This window comes from Neopsephotus bourkii, unplaced genomic scaffold (genome assembly GCF_033783945.1).
Source record: "Neopsephotus bourkii isolate Nb327-2 ecotype Australia unplaced genomic scaffold, CSIRO-AGI_Nbou_v1 NB_1314, whole genome shotgun sequence".
Lineage (NCBI taxonomy): Eukaryota > Metazoa > Chordata > Aves > Psittaciformes > Psittacidae > Neopsephotus > Neopsephotus bourkii.
In genome coordinates, this window is record NW_026901795.1 from 1,166,102 (window position 1) to 1,172,877 (window position 6,776).

Here is a 6,776-nt window from a genome sequence, read left to right on the forward strand (position 1 = left end):
TTCTGCTCACCACTTTTTTTTTCTGGTACCAGGCCCACTGCTGGTTTCAATTCACCACCCAATTTTATTTCTTGCCCTGTGTGACTGGCTTTGGGGCTACCATGTTATTCCAAAACTGACGAATTTTTCATCAACTTTGCTTTCATAACACTTCTACTTATTATGCTGTGCCAAACTAGTCTTTTAAAAACTCCTACCTGCAACATCTTTAATCAGCAACCAACTCCCTATAAAAGCATCAGGGACAAGGACCTCTGCTCTAAAACCCTTTCATTACACTGAAACAGTAGTTTTGCTTCCAAGACTTTTTGGAACTCTTTCATGATTACTTTCTTGTCTCCTGCCCTTAGTCCAGCTTTGGTCATTTCTGTCACATGCCAGCTATTGGACAAATGAGAAACACGAAGAAATCAGTTTTGTAACAAAATTTATTTTTGCTCTGTGGATACAAATCCCAAACATCAACAAACAATTTCCAGTGGAAAAATACCAGTCATTAACAATGAAAACTTTTATTATTATTTAATAAATAGAACTTTGGCATTCAAAATTCTAGCTGTAAACCCTACTTTAAAAAAAATTACAAAAAGAGGCAAGAACAACAAGCCTAAAGCTAAGCCAGCCAGTGGCTCCTTTACTTTTTACAATGAACACATTGTGATTAAGTCATGACAACTCTATTTACATATTGAGGTATTCTGAGCGGTTCACAAATTGAACCCAATTTACAAAACTACCAGTCTTCAGGGACTGATCCAATACATATGTCAGCTGTGCTTTTAAAAGATAGCTCCAGATGCTCCTCCCCACTGAACTAATGACATACTGCAATTTATATACGCAAAATGAACACATTATGGTTGGAGTTTCCTGCTCACGCTGCATACTGTAACCAGCCTAACATTTAAAGTGTACACCTAGTACCCAGTTTAAGTACTTCTGTTTCTAGACATCATGCAAGAGTTCTGACTACAAAAGCTTATGAACAAAATATCGGCAAGTAAGAAGAAAACAAGGTGCAGTCATCAGCATCCTAATAACTTCTCTAAAGTTCAAGGGGAGTATACACTTCAGGCAAAAAAAGGCACAAAGGTATGCAGCTGTGGAATTAATATTGCTAATAAGCTATGAGAAGACGTCATCCCTTTAGACAACAACCACTGATTTGTCTGCAGTCTAAGAATGCAGATTAGCTCAGATGATGTTTTTCCCACTCATGACAGAACTTCTGGGATAAATGAGAAGAGCCCAATTATAGTTCCAGCTCCACCTGCGTAACATCACTGATAAGGACGAGGAAAACTGGAGCAAATTATGCCCCTGCAGAGAGACTGCAGCTTGCCGTTGCTGCCTGTGCTAGGACAGCAGGTCACAGAGGAAGGGGTTTGCTTCTTTTCCTTGTGCTCTTATCGTGCAAGGGAAACGTCATCCCTCCCCTGCCTCCATTTCAAATGAAAGGTGGGCAACAAAGGCAAAGGAAGGAAACCTTTGTAAGTGAAATGGGCAAAATTTCAGCTCTTGTAATGACTTCATGGCCACCAGCAGTTTCAAATGCTGGAGCCCAAGTGCATGGCTACAGCAATCTCCACAATTTCACACAACTATCACACTACGAAGCTGCAGAGCAGGGGCGAGCAACCTAAATCATATTTACACAACTGAGCCGTGTTACTTCTATACTATAAATACATAGCATCACCTATAGCTTGTCCGAAGACAGTTACTTTCCAAGTCTTTTTCAAAATACATTCTTGAATACAGTAGTTACTGTAAATATCTTTTAAAGGATTGTATAAATTCAATCTGAAACTATACAGAACATTACTGTACACATTTGCTGACAGCCAAAACAGCACAGTATCCATTCATGAGCAGTTGGTTTTCAGCCCTTGAGATTGTCTAATAGCTACAGCAAGAAGTTGTCATGACTAAATCTAAGCAATTCCAATGTTAACATTCGTTAATCAACTCTGTATTAAATACGCTGAATGAGACCACACACACTACATTTTAACCAATTAAACAACCATGCATATCTTAGACAAAGCTTATTCCATTTAGAGGCATCCATAAACTGATGCAGATATAATAATTGCTACTACTACAACAGGCCAAATTTTAAGAAATCAAAGGAAAATAGTGGATCACTGTAGACAGTCAACTGGTAGTCTGCATCTTTGGCTCATACATCCATCCTTTCGCTCCCTACTTTTATTTGACTGAGGCAGATAAACTCAGGGTTTTTTAAAATTAAGTGCTCTAAAGTCAACATAAAAATTACAGGGTTCATAATAAAAATATGACAGTGCAAGACTAGAGCACTGTAATAAAAGTATTACAACTAAAATGGGTCCTCCTTTCTGAGGGACTTTCCAACTAATACTTGAAGAGCATAAAAGTTCCTGAAGTGCTTTGCAAATCTAAAATTAGTGATCTCAACTCTGCAGTACAGTATCACCATGTAAGTGGAGGGACAGTAGAGGCACACCAGCCAAGGTACCAGCTTAAAAGTTCAAAGGGACTCGAAGAAATCTTGTGCTCCTCCCTAACTGCTCTGTTAAACTCATTATTTCCACCAAATTTAGAAAAATATGGTGCTTGTTAATTTTTATAGGTACAGCATTTCCATGTAAGGAAACAATAACATGCAACTTGGGTGTTGCCTCTCTCCCTAGCACTTATAATTTATTCTCTGTAATGCTATTGTTGAATTCTGATATGAGACAGGTACCATGAACTGGAGACTACTATGTCACTGCAGGGCCACCACCACCAATGAACTACACCTAAGGAACGAGCCGAGGCCCAACTCACAAAAGCCGGTACTGTTAGAGGCACAGGAAACTGTGCAAGCCCATTTGTGCAAAGAAAGATCCTTGTTTTCAGTTTTGCAGTAGTATAAAAGCACACCTTGAAACCTACAGAAAGAGCACAGAAATTTAAAATAAGATGGCCTGGGTTTCTTTTACCTTGAAGTAGACACACTAGGCAATTTCACTTGAGATTTCATCTAGATGCTGTTTTACTGCTCACAGGAGCTGAACCAGTCACATTAATCTAGCTGAAAATACCATGTAGCAATAACATAAATAACAACACTTTTTTTTTTTTTCCACAAATTAGTCCATGTTTCAGGATAGAGAAAACTGTCAAATAAATAAGTCCATATAGCTAAAAAATCAAATCACTAAATTATAAAAAAACCATTAACTGTTCATCGATGAAAAGCAAGCAAAACATCACCAAGTTAAAACTGGTAGCCGGTCTACACTGCTATGCCTTTTTTTTTTCCTGTTAACACAAATATAATCAGAAAACTGAAGATATTAACACTTTTGCCGTAAAAATCTTGCCCTAGAATTTTCTTTGTTCTAATTGCTAAGCTTTCTAAGAGATTTCTGCCATTATCCACACTATGGGTCAGTTGACTGACTTGAACCTTAGCCATTTGAAACTTTCTTTTAATACCACATCTGTAGCTGATGCTCACACACAGTGTGATCTGAGAGTGGTTTTGCTCTTTGCAGGTATCTGTTTCCTTCAGTTAAATACTATTTTACAGCATGCATAACTTTGCAGCTAACTTGCAGCAATGTTCCAGGAAATCAGAAGCCTTAATGTCATCTGTCTCAGAGGAGTGAAACAGCACTGCCAAGTGACACTCACTGAATAAACTATGGAACATGATCTTAATTTTTTAAATATAATTGCTTCCTACATAAATGGAGAAATAAAGAATTCCCAGACAATGTGGAAAATTTTGCAGTCCTCAGATAACCGAATACTTAATACTGCTAAGTGGGAACATTCTGTCTTGAGCCCTAATTTTGCCATGTGCCAAACATTTGTTTTGTAGCTGTGGTAAAAAAACAGTTTGAGGTGGTTCATAACCACCTCAGAGGCCTTCAGGGATGGAACACATACCACCCACATTTTAAAAGTGAGATGACCTAAGGGAAAAATAAGCATGGTACAAACACCACAAAGTACAGTGGGCTTTTTCCCCAGCAGCCACGTACTATGCTGTATTTTCATGCCTTCCAGCTTCTCTGGGTTTGCCACAGACTTCACATTATCAAAACTTCTTACAGCAATGTGAAAGTGCTTGTAATAATTAGAAAGCACTGTATTTTATGGACTTCATTTGCATAAAGGAATTAAAACTTGGGTCTTCTGCTTTTGGACAAACAAGCTAGTCATCCATTACTAAAACCAACATCTTCCCTGTATAAAATTTTTTATGCAACTTGAAGAGCAACTACATTTTGTAGCGTTCCAGATTGTTCCAATTGCAGCTCCTAGACTGAAGTGCAGCTGCAGAAGACTGGCTTCCCCACACACAGCTATAGGTCCTTTGATACTCTCCTCCAATTTCAGAACACAGATAATCCCATACAAACCTTTGATGAAGGAAAGGACTGAGAGTAGCAGCAGCAGGGCTGTTTTGATGCTCTGATTCCAGAAATTAGGTAAACTAATAAAATGAACCCTTAATGAAGGAAACAGTGTCCAACTGAATCATTCTTCACAGCTTGTTCCTACATTCAGTAGTTTGGAGAAAAGGTTTCTTGTAGTTTGTACCACTCTGTTCAAACAATGACTCTCCCCTCCCCAGCAGATTCCGGAGATTAAATACGCACAGTCTTCAGACAGATGCACATGAGGCGTTATTTGCAGTCTTCCAATATGGCTCCTTAATAGAAATGCAAAGACCTGTCACACAGCAGCATTTAATAAGTCATTTGCTACTAGATGAAATGTTGTCATTGAGTGATGCAATTGTCCCCCATATCCTGAGCATAACGGTCCGACATTATAGTCCTTAATTCATCAATATCTTTTCGTAACTGACAAACGTCCAAAAGCTTCTTTGAAAGGGTTTCTGTGCTGTGGTAATTTTCATTCTCTTCAGCTGAACAGCTCAGTGCTACGAGAAACAACACCCAAGGTTAAAGCTCTAGCAACTGTACTCTGTGAACGCTTCAACTAGTCAGTCCCCTTTGACATAAGGGGTAGGCCACTTTAATTACATCAAGACAAACCGGGCTTTAGTATGATGAAAAGCCAACAAAACATGGTACCATGTGAACTTGTAAGTCAATTCAGAGCCCATCAGTGCTCCTCTGAAAAGCACGCTTTTCTGAAGTCTGATGGATCTCAACAGCACTGAAAAAAATGGGTAGAACTGCCATTTCATAGAAATTTTGGAAGTTACTAAGGCCGGTTAGAAAAGAAGGATATGAGGGCTTCGGAAATGAGACCATGTAAGAGGAAGACAGTACTACAAGCATGTTGCAAACTATTCATCCTGCTGGCTGACAATGGCTTCAGGGACTTTGAGATGGGCATATGCTGTACTCCTCAGTACTTTAAGGGGCTACAGTGCAGATGTATGAGTCTATGTGGTATATAGTAGTTCTTGTGGCAGAGGACACTGTACTTTTACATTTCTACCTTGCTGATAGATTCACTGCTGAACTGGACCATCTTATTAATTCTAATTAACATTCAGAAACAATAGAATATGATATGTTAAGGTTGACACCATGTAATTGTCTATTGAGCTTGTTAAAAGAAAAGACCTAACAAAGTCACTATGCTGAAGCTTTGTCTGACTGGCGTGCTTCTCATTTCCTTGGTTAAGTTTAACAGCTTAGTAAGTGCTGAATACAAGATGTGCCATTAATAGTACTGGAGGTGAAGCTGCCTGGCGCTAAACTTATCTAACACACAGACAACCCCTACCCCAAACTAGACAGGAACATGTTCCAACAGTGGAGGTATATTCCTACCACTTGACCCCAAAGGCTTGGAAAAAAAAACAACCCACATGATATAGCCACAACAGGCCTCCTTATGCTTCACCTCGCTCATAAAGAGTTGATAGAGCAGAACGCATTTGACAAAAAAGCATCCATTAGCCCTCAGGGTGACTGCAGTGTGTCTCAGGACGGAGGGATGGACACTTGCCCACATGACATTCTTTTCTAGGGGGTGAAGATATCCATGACTGGGCCATATAAAGAGCCAGCTACCAGCTCTCCTGACTTGGCAAGGACCTCTGTAGCCATATGCATTTAATGGCCCAGGTACCCTACAAGCCCAGCTTTTCTAGAGTGCTCCAGGCATACAGTTCAACAACCAGCTGCTCCAGTTGCATTAAAGGGGGACCCTGGCCTGTCCAGCTGGCAAGTTCAAGCGCTACTCAGCTAAACAGTTACTCTTTTGCGTCAAAACACTATTAAGCATCGGAATGCCAACATCACTTACATCTGATTCCCAGCAGTAAGGAAAGGTTAGGCTCCTTGCCCTGAGCTCTCTGGGTAAGAATACTGCACAGCGCTTTCAAGTCAAACAAGCAATTGGACATTTCCTTGAACAACTGGTCTGCAATAGGCATCTTCTCAGATACTGGTTGCCTGGACTGCTCTATCTGCCGCACCTGCTCCTTCAGGCAGGTGTTTTCTTCCATCAGTCTTTGGTTCTTCATGAAAAGTGAATGGGAAAAAGGGGAAAGTTAGTATGCACCATAAGTTTTCTGTTCCAAACCACACAAAACATAATTAAAAATATTTAATTTCTATGCATGTAAGCCATATTTCTGTACCCCTTCAAAGAATGGCAGATAGGCAGCTTTTACATGGCTATTTCAAGTTACCATTGCTTGAAATTCTCACTTCTTAAGGTTACATCTTCATGGTAGACACTACAGCACAGTTAAGTATATAATTAAGCTCATAAAGCCTTACCATGGGATTTTATAACCATTATACAAC

The 6,776-nt window shown here is 39.6% G+C and overlaps 1 long non-coding RNA gene across 1 annotated transcript; it reads right to left on the bottom strand.

Annotated features, from left to right (window-relative positions):
- Positions 1-410: 410 nt before the first annotated feature.
- LOC133219119 (uncharacterized) lies at positions 411-6,660 on the bottom strand. The gene is made up of 2 exons (XR_009727354.1): positions 6,271-6,660; positions 411-4,927 (listed from the first exon to the last, which is right to left on the bottom strand). It is a non-coding gene; the product is annotated as an uncharacterized LOC133219119 (long non-coding RNA).
- Positions 6,661-6,776: the final 116 nt, after the last annotated feature.